The sequence below is a fragment of the Protopterus annectens genome, chromosome 8.part0 (genome assembly GCF_019279795.1).
Source record: "Protopterus annectens isolate FY-2018-M chromosome 8.part0, PAN1.0, whole genome shotgun sequence".
Lineage (NCBI taxonomy): Eukaryota > Metazoa > Chordata > Ceratodontiformes > Protopteridae > Protopterus > Protopterus annectens.
The window spans coordinates 203,521,896-203,537,820 of NC_056741.1; the positions used below are offsets into that span (position 1 = coordinate 203,521,896).

Genomic DNA, 15,925 nt, shown 5'->3' on the forward strand with positions numbered 1-15,925 from the left:
TTAGGGTGCGGGTAAGGTAAGTGTTTGATAGTGATGGACTGTAGTTTTAGGGGTGGGTTAAGTGAGTTAGGGTTAGGGTGCGGGTAGGGTGAGTGTGCGATAGTGACGGACTTTATGTTTAAGGGTGGGTTAAGTGAGTTAGGGTTAGGGTGCAGGTAGGGTAAGTGTGCGATAGTGACGGACTTTAGGTTTAGGGGTGGGTTAAGTGAGTTAGGGTTAGGGTGCGGGTAGGGTAAGTGTGCGGTAGTATCGGATCTTAGGGTTAGGGTTTGGGTTAAGGTTAGTGCATATATAGTTGTGTGTAATGTGTAGTTTATGTTTTGTGTGGCGGTGTTTTGGGTGTCGGCGTTATGGTGTTCAGTTTTGTGAGTTGTCGGTATTGTGTGTTTTTGGTCTTTTGGTCTCAGTGTTTTGGGTTTCGGCTTTGTGGCGTGTCGGTGTAGTGAAGGGGACCCATATATATATATATATATATATGTATAGGGTCTATATTAAATTTAATATTTTTTAATGTGGGGGGGCTTTGCCCCCCACACCCCCCTACTTAAATATACCAACTCTGAGATTGCGCCACAGTGGAGGAAATGGCAAACTACCAGAACCAGCCCAGCAATTATTTTCCCTGTGAAAAAAATCGCTGTTCCGGGTGTTTGAGATTGTAAGCTTTCGCATAAAAGGGGTCGATGAATTAGCATTTGCTTTTCTAAGCATTCACTAATTCAATATAGACCCTATATATATATATATATATATATATATATATATATATATATATATTGGTCTACGTTGTTAAATCGAGAGTACGGTTCATCAAACCATAGTTTGTCAAACTCACTTCCATGAAAGTGCATTCCATCGAAAATGAACTTTCGCGGAATAAAAAAATAAAAACTAAATAAAAAAGAATTACACAGTATTATGTATGGGGGCAAGCCCCCCCTGCACCCCCACAGCCCCCCACACCACCTACTTTAATATTCTCACTCCGAGATTGCACTACAGTGTGAAAAAGGGAATATTCCCTTATCCCCACTGTACTACGATCTCAACAAGAGTTTCCTTAGTTGTATATCAATAGTATACATTGACGTACAACTAATGCTACATGCAAATGGTATGTTTTTTTTTGTTGTTTTCTTTAGTGAAAGTGCATTTTCAGTAAAATGCACTTTCGCTAAAGTAATATTGACAAAGTATAGTTTGATGAACCGTACTGTCGACAAAACAAAGGGAAGCATATATATATATATATATATATATATATATATATATATATATAGATAGATAGATATATTATATATATATCTTTATATATATATATATATATATATAAAGATATATATATAATATATATATAGATATATATATTAGATATATAGATACATATATATATATATATATATATATATATATATATATATATATATATATATATACACATGTATTTATACACACATATATATATATGTTTATATAAGTTTAGAATCTGAGGCAAATTTGTTGGTGTGTGTGTGTGTGTGTGTGTGTGTGTGTGTGTGTGTGTGTCTGTGTGTGTCTGTGTGTGTCTGTGTGTGTCTGTGTGTGTCTGTGTGTGTGTGTGTGTATATATATATATATATATATATATCTATACAGATATTGACATATGTAGACACATCTGTCTACATTAGCACATATGTTAGAAAAAGTGTCAACGTATGCATTATACATACATATCTGCATTGTTATTTATGTAACAACCATAGTACTTCTCATTTATTAATGCCGGGTACATGATACTGTACTAAATGCAGTTCCCTTCTTTTTGTTCATACACCATGAATGCTATTTTTATACTATCCAGTGAGCCTAATAGAGATCACATCTTTCTGCATATACTACATAAGGCCTTCAGCATATTGTACCTGGTGTGAATTGTGTTTTGAACATTCTATAAGTACAAAAGATAACCTGGTGCAAGATGTAATGCAGTAACTGTGTATTCACATGTGTAAGACAAACCTACTTTTCTATGACAGGGAGCATATAGCTAGGCAATTAGGATGCTGGACTTTGGTGTAGACATAGGTGACTGCTGTAAGTGTGAAAATTCATTCTGCTATTAGTTATCCTAGTGTGCAAGATAGTATGCACTAGCAAGTGTAACTCTGTGTGTAAGGAAATACTACACAGTGTTATTTTATTTCAAACACCTATTTTAACATTAAACATTGTTTAACCATGGCACTGAGTCATTGCTGTTGTGTAATATACACACTCATTATATTCTTACAGGTGCTGAGTACAGAGGTTTGTAATAGGACAATGTGCATCAAGCGGGTGCCCAGACTGGAGAAGCTGTGACAGGAGAGAAGCCTGTGTTCATTTTTTTTGGATTAGCTGTGCCCTTTATTGCTAATGGGCTTTTACTTTCTCCATTTAGTTTTTTTTAAGCAGGTGATGTCCCTGAATGCAAATTTGTACGCAAGCTTCCCATGTATCATCAAGGTATATCTCCTAAGTATTAATTTAGTGCATATCACATTTACTGCAAATATCAGTTAGTGTACCCCAAATTTTTTTAATGTTTTGAAACATTTTTTAGTAGGGGAAATTCAGTAAAAATTACACAATTTTTTTCATGTATGCATCTCAGCGCGATGTGTACACAAGCACGAACAATTCTGGTTTCAGTTAACTCCACTTAGCGACGTGCAAACATGCGCACACAGGGAAATTTCCATGCAATGCAAATTTAGGCTTAATCAGGTGAATTTCATTCAAATTAGCCAGGTGGAGTGACCCAACAAGCCAGAATACATCTGTGTAGACTTCATTCCATTTTAGTAATCTATGCAGAAATTTTTCATTTACAGGAGTCCACAAATATGGACATAACCCCCCTGAAAAGGTTAGATCACAGAATTAAATGTGCAAAATGTACATTGTGGATGTCTGAAAAAGGTGGGGAATATGTGAAGTTAATAACTTTTTTTATTAATTTCCACATGCGTGCACTATGCACCACAGTGTGCAAACATGCTTAACAGAAAAAAATGTAAAAATAGCTCTTATATTGTACTTAACACAAATGTACTGTAGTGCCTTGCATCGGGTCTGTACAATGGTGCATTAGTGCTGTTACCCAGCTTATACAGCTATGAACCATGTAGTTTGCAGGTTGTTAGCATGAATATGGTTGCAGATGAAGGGTTAATGGTGTGCATTTGTTGAATCACTAAAGGAAGCAACCATATCCACATATCCAGTTCATGTAGGCTCCTATACAATGTTTACATTTCCACTGGATATTTTTGTGCTCATTGCATGTAATTGCACAGCACAAACAATTTGGGATAGTTTAGCATGTTTGCATGACAAGACCACCCATGTGATACTTATCACATAGCCTGCTATGAATGAAAACCAGTTCTATTAAATTAATATTGCATAATATTGTATGCGCTTTGCTGTGCATAGCACTGCATCGCACAATAAAGTAGAGCCTTTAAATCATGCAAGTTATATCTTAAGCAGGTGAACTGCATCATAATTAGCCAATCTCACATGCTGGACCTACACCACATCTGTATAAAAAAGTATGCCTACACCGTACACTCTGATTTTCCCTCACTATACTGAACCACTGGAGTAGAGACTTGGAAATTTTAACTGAGATAATTCTAGGGGCTGCTGCAGCTATTCTACATCTCTATGTGCTAGAGGTTGAAGTTAGTGCTGCTGGTGCTGCTGACAATAGGCCAAGGCCAAGGAGGAGTAGAGTGTTCAGGCCGGTGTAACCTACCATGAGGTACATGAGCTGGAGATTGTAGAGCACGTCAGGGTGGACAGGGACATATTACAAGTGCTCAGTAAGCTCTGTTGCCTTCAACTCAGAGCCAGAGCAAACAGAGGGGGAACCCAAACCAGTGGAAACTAAGGCATGTGTAGTCTTTAGGATACTAGCTACAGGTACTTTTCAAAGACCAACTGGGGACATGATGGGAGTGTCATAGGCATCTGCATCAAAGATACTCACCAGTTCCTGGATGCTATGCTACCACATGCCAGTGAGAACATATCTTTTCCCCTTGCTGCTGAGCTGAGGTCCAGCAATATGCAACACTTCTACTGTGTAGCACATGAACCTGAAGTGTTGGATGCCATAAATTGCACTCATGTATACATGAAACCACCACCTGGTGAGCAGGCCAAAATCTACATTAACGGCAAGGGATACCACTCCATCAACTGCCAAGTCATGTGCAATGTCCAGGGGATGATCATGAATGTGTGTACTGACAACCTGGACAGTTATCACAACTCCCATATCTGGCACACATCACAGCTGGACCAGATGTTTGTTGGGGGGACATCCCACAGGCCATTTGCTCGGTGATGCTGGCTATGCCCTGGAACCGTGGATGATGACAACCATTACAAATGCACACCCACCCACAGAAAAATGTTATAATGAGGCACATGCACAAACTAGGAACATCATAGAGCATGTATTTGGGCTTCTGAAGTCACAGTTCTGATACCTTGATATATCTGGTAGAGCCTTGCAGTATACTCTAGCCACATGTGCACAGATTTTCACAGTATGTGCTATGCTACAAAATCTGATCCTGTGGAAACAGCTGCATCAGGACCAACAAAAGGAAGGGATACACAGCCCCGCAACAGTGCCTAGTCATCACATCCACAGTCACTGGAAGACTCAGAAGAGGAACCCCTTGCTGAGGTCACTGTAGTTAGAAGTAGGCATGCTCAGTATACCCTGGCTTTGGCTAAGTTGCAACACATAGCACATTCTCTGACAACTTAGAGACTTAGCGACTAACATCTTACTCCTACTCACATACATATATGAAAATTGATACCAACCATATCACACATCCTGTACCTCTCTGTGCATTGGCTGTGTACTGCTTGCATCAGATAGAGTCAGCCCTGAACTACAGTTGTGTCAGCTGCTGCACTTAAAAGGTAAGTCCATAACCTACACAGTAGTATAGTGGACTGTTATGTTAAGTCATTGTAGTTATGGACCAGGTACAGTATGCAAGGAACTATACCGGGCTATTTGGGCAGAAATTACATCCACATGGGACTACAGATGCCCATTCCACTAACATATCACCATTTGTAATCAGTAGGCTTCATTCATGGGATATACATGCAGAACAGATTACTGGTACATCATTCAAGGGACATTTTAGAAAGTGAGGTTAAACTATAGTCAGACTAGTGTGTCTCCTAGAAGAACATGGGCTTTTGTTCCCCCCAATCCTCAAAACAGCAGTGTCCCCTTGTAACTGCCATAACACCAAATCATCTATGCTATATGAGCATTTCACACAGTTAGTATGCCACACAGCATCAGGACAGTAATTTAGAATTTGAACCTACATTTTATGTGTTAGTTAACTGAGAACAGCAAAGTAAATATTTATGCACATGATGGTGTGATGAATGTTTCCATTTACCAATCAACTTTTGTGGCTCAAGGGACTTAGATAGAGAGCTTGTGTGATGGTATTCGGGGTACTACATCTCAGCTTTCTGGATATTTTGCATGTGAAGTAGTAATAAGTATTTTTATAGACTGACTCTGTGTGCTATATTAGTATTAAGCTATTTCACAAATTAATTATACATTTGTGTCTGTGCTGCATATCTAAGACCTATTTTAAAAAAATCTTAGGTAATATTGGATAAGTTATTATCAGAATTGTAAATGTTGGGACTTGAAACCATATATCAGCATGCATATGCTGAAAAAAGATCTACTACCACCTGTAACATGATGTACTATAACAATATAATAACAGCTATGAATGAAAAACTGTGCTGTGATGTAATTTATATAGATTTGACAGGGCCATAAACAAAACTCTGATCAATACATTAGAGCAACTAGGTATTGATACAGTCTTAATAAAATAGATAGCTGCATGGCTTACATATAGGACATGGCAAGTATCATACAGCAGTTGGGCAAGTGAAATTCTTGGTTACAGTCATGGTGTCCCACATGGCTCTTTCCTAGGCCCAGACTTGTTTAGACTTGTGTTTAGACCGATCTTTTTCATATGAGTTGTTCTACAGTCTGTATGCAGATGACTTGAAACTGGATATACTGATTACATGTGTTATAGATAGGGCATGTCTGAAAAATGACTTGACTAAATTGACCATTTGGGCACAGGAGTATAATAAGCTGATAAATACATAAAAAATTAAACATACGTGATGTGGAAGACATAAATAGAAAGGTGAATATTAAATACAGCACACAGTGATTGAAACTGTAGCTTCATTTATGGGCCTGATTATATACGTAGATCCAGCTTTGAATTTTTCTAATCATATCATAACCCTGGCCTAGAGTACAGCTAGGTGTGGGCTGGAGTCAGTTTATGGAATAGTAAGTCTCTGATGTAAGCAGTGAGCCTCCCATTTGCATGCTGCTCAGCAATGTGGAAACAATCCAAAAAAATGCCACTGTACAAGCCCATACACTTAGGGGGAGTTCAATAAAGCCTACACAATTTTTTTTTCGTGTACGCATCGCAGCACAATGTTTACACTAGTGCAAACATTTTTAGATTCAGTAAATGCAGCTTAGCTGCACACATGCACACGCAAACACAGAAAATTCTGAGGAATGCAAATTACCTTGTAAGCAGGTGGATTTTATGCAAATCAGGCAGGTTGTGTGATCCAACAAGCAGAAAGTCTTCCATGTACAGGAGTCTACAGAGGTTCATAGCTTCATGGGTGTGTACTAGGCTAATGGCCCTGGAGCCTTTACAAGCCTAGCCCATAGGATTACCCTGGCATCATGCCACCCAACCTTAGTTCCTAGTGCCTCTGTCAAGTAGGGCCACTGGAGTGATCCCTGAGGTGAATTTTCTATTTCCCATCCACTCATAAAGATTTCTCTTGAAGAGGATCAGTGAGGTGCTCTGCTTGACATGTATGGGAAGCCTATTCCATAGCATGGGGCAGTCTCTGGGTTATGAACATGTCCCTCCAGCATCTTCTGTTGATTGTGATAATGAGGTTGAGGTCTCTGGAGCGTGTGGTGTGGATGGATTGGGATTTCTTTAGATGTGGCATTTCTAACAGAGCTTGGTCAGACATGGCTTTGTAAGTCAAGCAGAGATCACCTCTAGGTGATATGAGACCGAGAATAGTTTCAGTTTTTTGAGTCTGTCCATATAGGATAAGTGTTGAAGGCCTAGGATCCTCTTTGTGAGGTACTTTTTTGGCCTCTCCAGTGAGGTACATGCCAAATGGGACATTGTACTTGATGATTGGCCTAATTTTATTTATTTTATTTTTTATTTTATTTAACATTTGTTGAACGGGAATGTCCGACTAGGTTCCACAGATCCTGTTTTCAGCGGAGGCCCGGGGAGAAATGCTCCTAATGAGGGAAGAGTAGAGGGAGACAATGACCTCTTTCTTCCTGGATGCAAAACCTTTAGTAATGAGATGTGCCACATAGAAGGACTTTCTGACCACAGTGGCAACATGGTGGTCAAAAGAGAGGTTGCTAATAACCTGTGTTCCCAGATCTCTTTTAACGCCTTCTGTGTACAGTGGACTACCATTAATGTGGTAATTCTAGGAACATCATAGAGCATGTGTCTGGGCTTCTGAAGTCATGGTTCCTGTGCTTAGATATATCTAGTAGAGCCCTGCAGTATTCTCCAGCCACATGTGCACATATATCTACAGTATGTGCTATGCTACACAACATGATACTGCAGAAACAGGTGCAGCAGTATCAGAAAAAGGAAGGGATACACAGCCCTTCACCAGTGCCTAGGTCACCACAGCCACAGTCACAGAAGAACAAAGAGGAGGAACCCCTGCTGATGTCCCTGTAGGCCATGTAATGTGCTCAGTATGCCCTGGCTTTGGCTAAGAGGCAAAGCACAGCACATTCACTAACAACCTAGAGTCCTAGGGACTAATACCACACTCCTACTCACATACAGAAATTATATTGATGGAGGCAACCCTACACAACCTGTACCTATCCATGTATTGGCTGTGTACTGTTTGCATCTGACAGAGTCAGCACTGAACTACAGTTGTGTCACTTACTGTATTTGCAAGGTAAGTCCATAACCTACACAGTAGTCATAAGGATTATTACTATATGGTATTGTAGTTATGGAACTGGTGCATAATGCAAGTGAATATAGTGGAGTACTTGGACAGAAATAACATCCATATGGGGCTACAGATACCCCTACCACTATCATGTTTCCATTACTATTCACTAGGCCTCATACATGGAATATTCACGCAGTCCTACTGCAACAGATTACTGGTACATTAGTCAAGGGAGATTTTAGACAGTGGAGTTACATGATATTCAGACTGTTGCATATCCCAGCAGAACGTGTGGTGTTGTTTCCCCACCCCCAACACAGCAGTGTTCCCTTGCAACTGCTGTAACAGTAACTCATCAATGGTATATGAGCATTCTAGCCAGTCTCAAGACAGTAACACAGAAACCGATCTTACACTGCATGTCCTACATAATGCAGGAATAACAATGTACATATTTATGCAGGTGAGTCTGTGATGAATGACACCTATCTGTCAAGCAGCATGTGTGGCTCAAATGACTTGGGAATTAGCCTGTGTGATGGTGTTCATGGTTCTAATCTGGAAGTATTCACTTCTTTTTGGATGTGAGGTATTATTATGTTGTGTTTTACAGACTGCTAGTCTGTGTGTAGTATAATATTATTAACCTCTGCACATATTAATTACATCAGACTACTTTAGAAAGCTGTAGCCAGTTTGAGTGAAGTGCAGCAGTGCAGAAACAGGGACATATGTCATTTCATGCAACCTACAAAATCCCAAATTGGAGAACAGGTTGGTGTAGGCTGGAGTCAGTGTATAACTAGCGAAAATCCCACTGGGCATGCTCATACACTTAATTAAGCAGAGTACAGATCTGTTGCTTCTCACTCAAAATTACTTTTTATATATACCCAAATATATAAATATATAAACACATACATCTCTGTCTCTCCCCATATATCTACTTAACACACACACTCACACGTATGTATATATCTATCTATATATATATATATATATATATATATATATATATATATATATATATATATATATATATATATATATCATACCCCCATATGCACACACCTACATTTGTATATATGTTCCTGTTATATACATAAATATATATGTTTATATGTGTGTGTATGTCTGTATTGTCTAAACTACCCTGATAATGGTGAGTAAACCTGCACTATGGCACATATATGGGACCAAAAGTAAGGGCTCAACAGTAGATAATGGACTTACTTACAGCCCCCTGTGCTTGTTGGATGTCACCACACATACACCAACAGGCACACAAGTGGTGTAATGTGTAATGTTGTCTATACATACATTGACAGGGCACATTGTTCTTGCTCACAGGCTTGGCCATCCAAACGCAAACAGTCACATATGGCCAAAATGGCAACTGTAGCCATATAGCTAGTATAAAAAAACACTTATCTCACTGCTAGGCTATTGGATGCAGATAACAGTAAGAAGCAATATCACTCTGCAGGCCACAAACACTGTTCAACACATGCCTAGTTTATGTAATCCACAAGTAGTTTGCCTGCAGTCACGTATAAAACAGACATCAGCCATGGCATGTGTGGTAAGTACTGTGATCTGTAGTGTGTAAGACTAGATAGGTAGGGGGTTTAATCTCACTCCAGGCCACGTGTGTGTGTGTGTGTGTGTGTGTGTGTGTGTGTGTGTGTGTGTGTGTGTGTGTGTGTGTGTGTGTGTGATAACTATGATCACCACACTGACTTAGAAAGAGGTACAGTTTTACAGTATTTTGTTTGTAGCAGTTGATGTGGACTTCCAAATGCCTGACCACAACAAGGCCTGCTGATGTTATCTAGCATAAGATTACCAAAAGAGATATTAATAGCAGACTTGAGCTGTAATAGCATACTTGAGCTGTGGCACATGCGTTAAGTACTGTGATCTGTAGTGCATACCATTAGATAGGTAGGTGGTCTAATCTACTTGCAACCAGCTTGGAGTGTGTGTGTGTGCTGTGCAGTATTCTGTAAAGATTAATTGGAAAAGGTGCTATTCTCAATGTAGCCAGGTTTGTGTGTATGGATGTTACAGCATTTTACATCAGCATATGGAATCTTAGGATCATTGAACTTTACTAGCCTAATATCCCTCAGGCCTCTATAATCCTACCCAAGTTCTTACCCTTATTTACACAATCAGCACATATTGCTCCTGTCCATGAGGGACACAGGCAGAAGCCTTGTGGTGAAATGACAGTCACACAACCAATCATGCAGATTGCATCTGATGAGGGCCAATGAAGTGCTCTGTTTGCCATTAACTGGGAGTCTGTTTCAAAGGTTTGTTAACATCTGGTAGACATATGTCTCCCACCAGCATGTATTAGTAATGTCACATAGCAGGTTAATGTTCTTCAGCAAGTAATCCATGTACTATTCCACCTACAGATATGTAGCATTTCCAATAAACAGGGTCAAACATTGCCCTGTATGCAAGGCAGAGATCAACTCTTAGTAGTCTATATGACACAGGCTACAATGACAGTGATTTCAGATGATACCCATAGGACTGGTACTGATGACTTGAAGTTCCCTTGTGAGGAACCTTTGTGTTTTGTGGAACTGTCTGTAGTGCTTGGAAAGGTATGTGACAAAATGGCCATAGCATTCAAATATTGGATTGCTAAGGGAAGAGCACATGGAGGTTATAACTACTTCATTTTCATGTGACAGTGACATCAGTTATAACATGAGCAAGATATCATTCCCTTTTTACCACTGGGGAGACATTGTGATCTAAGGTAAATTAGGTGTAAACCTGTGTGGCCTGGCACATTTGCCCAGGTGTATCACCCCTAAATATGTACATCAGGTGTTGCTACTGATGTGCTATTTACCAAGAACATTGGTGTTACTGATGGAAATGATACTACATATATATTTGCATGGAGTTTGCAGCCATGATTATGTCAACAGGCATTTGATAATGAAGACTTTCTTGTAGGATATGGATATAACTCAGAGATTCTATGACCACTCACAGTTTGCAGGCATCCACCAACCTTGTCAGCCATGGACATTCACTTTGTGCTTGTACTTTTGTTAAATGTATTCCAAGCAGTACAGGACCCAAGACCAAGCCCCGTGGAACACCACTGGTTACAGATCAACTATCGGAGGCAGATTCCCCTATTTTGAGTATGTATTCTATTAGTGACCCACTTAGTGACACCTATAATGATATTTTTGATGCCTACTTGGGTGATTCTGTCAATAATGCCTGAGTGGGGGATAGTATCACATGGCTTGGCTAAGTTCATGGGGTTTTATGCATGATGTCTCCTCATCCAGGTCCTTGGTGGCCACCTCATACATGTCCACCAGGTTTAACAGCCACTATCTTTCTTTCAGAAATCCAAACTGTGTAGAAGCAACTGTTTGCAGATTACATATATTATCGCTGATCAGGTCCATGATGGTTTCCCACATGGGTTTACAGATATGGCTAATAAGGCTAACAGGTCTATAATTCTCAGGCTTGGTGGATGTTCCACCTCTGGGCAAAGGGATAACAGCTGCCATTTTTCAATTAGCTGGGATGCAGCTGATGGTTGCACTATGATTGCAAGGAGTTCTCAGTGGTGTTAGTAATCCTTGTTGGATCCCATGTACAATGCAACTAGGGATGTTAGCAGGTACAATAGATGCTGTGTTTCCTCCTTAGAGAGGTCATTTATGACCTACTCTGTAGATATAGAAGGTATGGGACAGGTTGTAGGGATGTCATGTGGTCCGTGTTTTGGGGACAAGGGAGTGAAGTTGTCACAGAACCTGTCAGACAACAGGTCACCTATGACTACAGACTCATTATATGTGGTATCATTAAGTACAAGTTCACCAGCAATCTGGGCCTTTCCTCTTAGGTTACACATGTAATTACACTATACGTTGTACTCATCCTTTGTGAAGGAGAGTAATTTTGTCACATGCTTTTTTTTAGCAGGATGTCACAACAACTCTATGTGCTTGTTTTATCTGAAGAAGGTGTGCTTCCATTTTAAGGGGGCTCCCTCACTCCAACTGTCACACACCAATGTCCACCTCATATTGTCCATGCTGCTAATGGCAGTTGTCCACCAGGTAAGTTTTCTGTGCCACGAGGAGCTTCTTTTCTTCCTGTCAGGTATAGCCAAGTATATTCAGTTGTACAAGTGCTTGCATAAAGCATTGTTGTAGAGTTCAGCACACTTGCCTGTCCCATCTGAACGGGGAGGTGCAGTCAAGCTATGTATACCATCCCATAGGAGGTTATAATTTGCTTTGTTTCAGTTGAAGTTTATTACTTTATTTGCTGCAAAGGGGGAGGGGGTGAAGGTGTAATACTTACTTTTAATGAAACTGATTTGTGGTCAGATCTCACCAGGGAGGATCTCACAGTGGAGGTGCTACAGTAATCACCCATATCGCTTAGCACCTGATGCAGTCCATTGGCTCCCCTTGTGGGGATGTAATACCACTGGTCTAGGGCATTGTAGTTAAGGATGTGGACTAATGTTTGGGCAAGTGAATTTGAGCATCAGAAAACAACACAGTTGGTGGATGGTTAAAGTCACCCCAAACCATGGTGTTATGATGCACCTTGATAGACACAAGTAGATTCAAATAAGCACAATGTGGGTCCTGTTTCATGGAGCTGCTCCTGTAGCTGGCAATGGCTTGACTAGGTGCCCTTCCAGCAGTGAATAGCACATGCAGTGTCTTCAGGGAATCACACTATTTAACCAATCTGGATGTGACTCTATTTTTAATGAATATGTGTACACCACCTGCATTACCTTGCACACTTTCAGTTTGAGGCCTGAACATGTGGAAGGGCATGTAGCCTGGTATGGCTTTTGTGCCATCCACAGCCTTAAACCAGGTGTCTGTGACTGAAAATGTCTGCATATTCCAAGGTGGGGACACCTTCCAGTTGGTGGAGTTTAGTGTTGGCATTCCTAGCATGTAGGAGCATAACTGTGATGTTGTTTGAAGATGGCACTTTCTCAGTGGAATGTTTTCCCTTGAGATAGCACCTATAAGATGCACTATGAGGATGTCAGCAGTGATGGCCAGTACACAAAATCCCAGGGGTGACAGATGAAGACCTGAAGACCATCTCTGGCAAAGCATCGAGGTCTGTTGAACAAGTCATCCCAGGCTGACATTTAGTGGATCCCCTTACAATGACATGACATGCTAAGGCAATTATTGACTTCAATCATTTTCTGTGTGTATTGAGTCATCATCCTAGGTAAAGGTCAAATGCAGCTGAAGGCTATGAGCATACCCACCAGAGAAAAAGATTCTATAAGCTCAGTCATGTCTCTGCATACAATCTGGTGATGTATGTCTCAAGCTGTACACACCAACAGGAACTATGACATCATCATAACATTACCTTATGTTGACAGACTTTTGTGCATGTATTGTATACCGTATCCTGGCACCTCACAGACAGCTGTGACATTTCCCATATATAGTCTGGTGAGAAAGACATCAGTGTCCCTCATGATGTAATCATCTATGAATAACAGGCTTGATTTTGTGTTTTGCCTTAGGTGTTTGACAGGTGAGACAGTGCTGCATGAGCCATGACGTGTACTGTGTTCTCCAGTGTAGTGAGCTTGCATTTGGTTTTCGGAGGTGTTTGTTGCTTGCATATGTGTCTGGTAAGAAGCTCTACACATGCATGTGTGTGTTATGTGGGTGTGGGTTGAGCAGGAGGTGAGGTGTGCATGTTGGCAAAATGCTCATTGTCATAGGTACTGACTGATGTGTGGGACAGCATGGAATCAAGGTTTGTAATATAGTCACATCGTTCACTCATTCTGTTTGTGTGGCATAAGTGTAGAGGGGTGGGGACACTTTCCACATCTCATCAGCTGTCATTGATAATGCCATTAGCAATTGAGTCATGCTAGTGTGTATGTCACAGCAGGCCATTGTTAGGCAGTGTCATGACAGATGCTGAAATATAACATGTTAGCACCTTTTTGCAGGTCCCCTAAGGTGGCACAGTACCTGACAGTGTGTCATAATATGATTGAGTGATTACAGTGCTTTGCCAGGCATGTGGCCCTTGGATTAACCATAATCTTGTTATTAGGTATGGTTCCAATAGCAGACCTACAAATGTGACACTGTACAACTCCAGTAAAGTTAGGGTCATGCTGCTACACCCTTAGTGTTGACACCATCAACACACTCTCTCTAGGCACTCCTTGCAGTGAAGATGTGGATTTCCATGCATGCACAGATAACTTGTTCAACTTTGCAGTCATTACTTTGACCTTGCAAGTTTGCAATCTCTGTCAAGCAATCAAACAGCAAAATGGATGTTGTGTGACATGATGTGGGAACACAAACATGTTCCAGTTACATAAATGTACAATATGATATACCTAGGACATGTGGGAGGTAGACATACTTTGACCAATGCTGGCCAGTCCTGTGCAGTAGGCCTCAGATCCATGTCATGCAGATGTCCACCATTAACCTTTTGAAGGTCAGGCTGCATGAATTGCTGTGAAATTGTCACCTAACAGGGATCACTGCCACTGTGGTGCTTGTTCAAGCAACCCTGGATGTTTATGTCACCAGACATTGAACATTATATTGTGATGCTGCAGCTGTGCTCTTAATCACCATCTGGTCAGTACCCTCGTGAAACCCTAACAACCCTGGAACAGAAGGCATAATACATGCAAAACTCAAATGATTGCTCTGGTTACTAATCAAGGCATCTATATGTAAAGGGTATGTCAAGCCTACAGAGCCTTACATGATGTGGGACATCTATGTGGATGAACAAACAGGCTGTGGCCTGCTTCTCATCATGAGCTTGGCACTAACATTTTAATGTTTTGTTTCTGCTGAGAGCAAAATGTATAGGAGCATGGTATCCCAGGAAAGAGTGACTGTGGTGAGACCAGCATTAATAGTAGCCAGGCTCCAGCAATTCCAGGGATTCACTTGTCTTCACATTCTTCACAAGGTAATTGTGTAATTTCACTACACACTGCTTGAATAGTGTCCAACTGCAGAATAACTGTGTGAAAACTCCCTCCTTCCCTTCACAGGGTGTATGTATTACTTTCCCTTCCATTGTTTGCCTGGGCTCTGTTCAGACATAGACACCTTGAATGACTAGTTTCTTGGAAACCATGACGGAATTAACTGCAATACTTAGTTGCACATAGGACAGCTAGCTTGCAGTGACAAACACTGTTCCCAGATGTCTCAGTAGTCTGATATGTAAAGCTATGAAAAGGCTTATCATGAAATGATTAGAAACAATGTAGTACACCTACAGACACTGGACCAAACCCAGTTTGTTTTGGTCAAGAGTAGATCACACCTACCCTAACCGGTGGACCTCATTGAATGTTAAACTATGCAATGGATGAGGGGAGAAGGACTCACTCCACCTACCATGGCCTGACAAGGCATTTGACTATATTAGGCTATCAGGCATTGTTGAAAAACTGTAGAGGTTATTTACAAACTAGTATGTCAGCCAGTGGATAGCCAACTGTCTGACAGTCATTATCTTAGAAGATAGTAATGGATAGTCCACCACTACAATGAGGCCAGTCACCAGTGGATGTCCCTCAAAAAATCATTCCTGGGACTACCCCTTCTATCCATTCCCTTCTCTGCAGTCATTGTCACTGTCAGTGACTTCTGACTGACTACATTTGCAGATGATTGCAAATTAGGAGCTGTCACTGAATCCCACACAGAAACAACAGTTATCGAGGATGAGCTGACACACACATACAGTTGTTGTC

General features: G+C 40.6%; 1 protein-coding gene across 1 annotated transcript in view; it reads right to left on the reverse strand.

The window, feature by feature from the left end:
• Positions 1–15,925, reverse strand: part of LOC122808700 (CD209 antigen-like protein E) — a 1,430,102-nt gene that overhangs the window by 579,317 nt on the left and 834,860 nt on the right. The gene's annotated exons all lie outside the window — the stretch shown is intronic.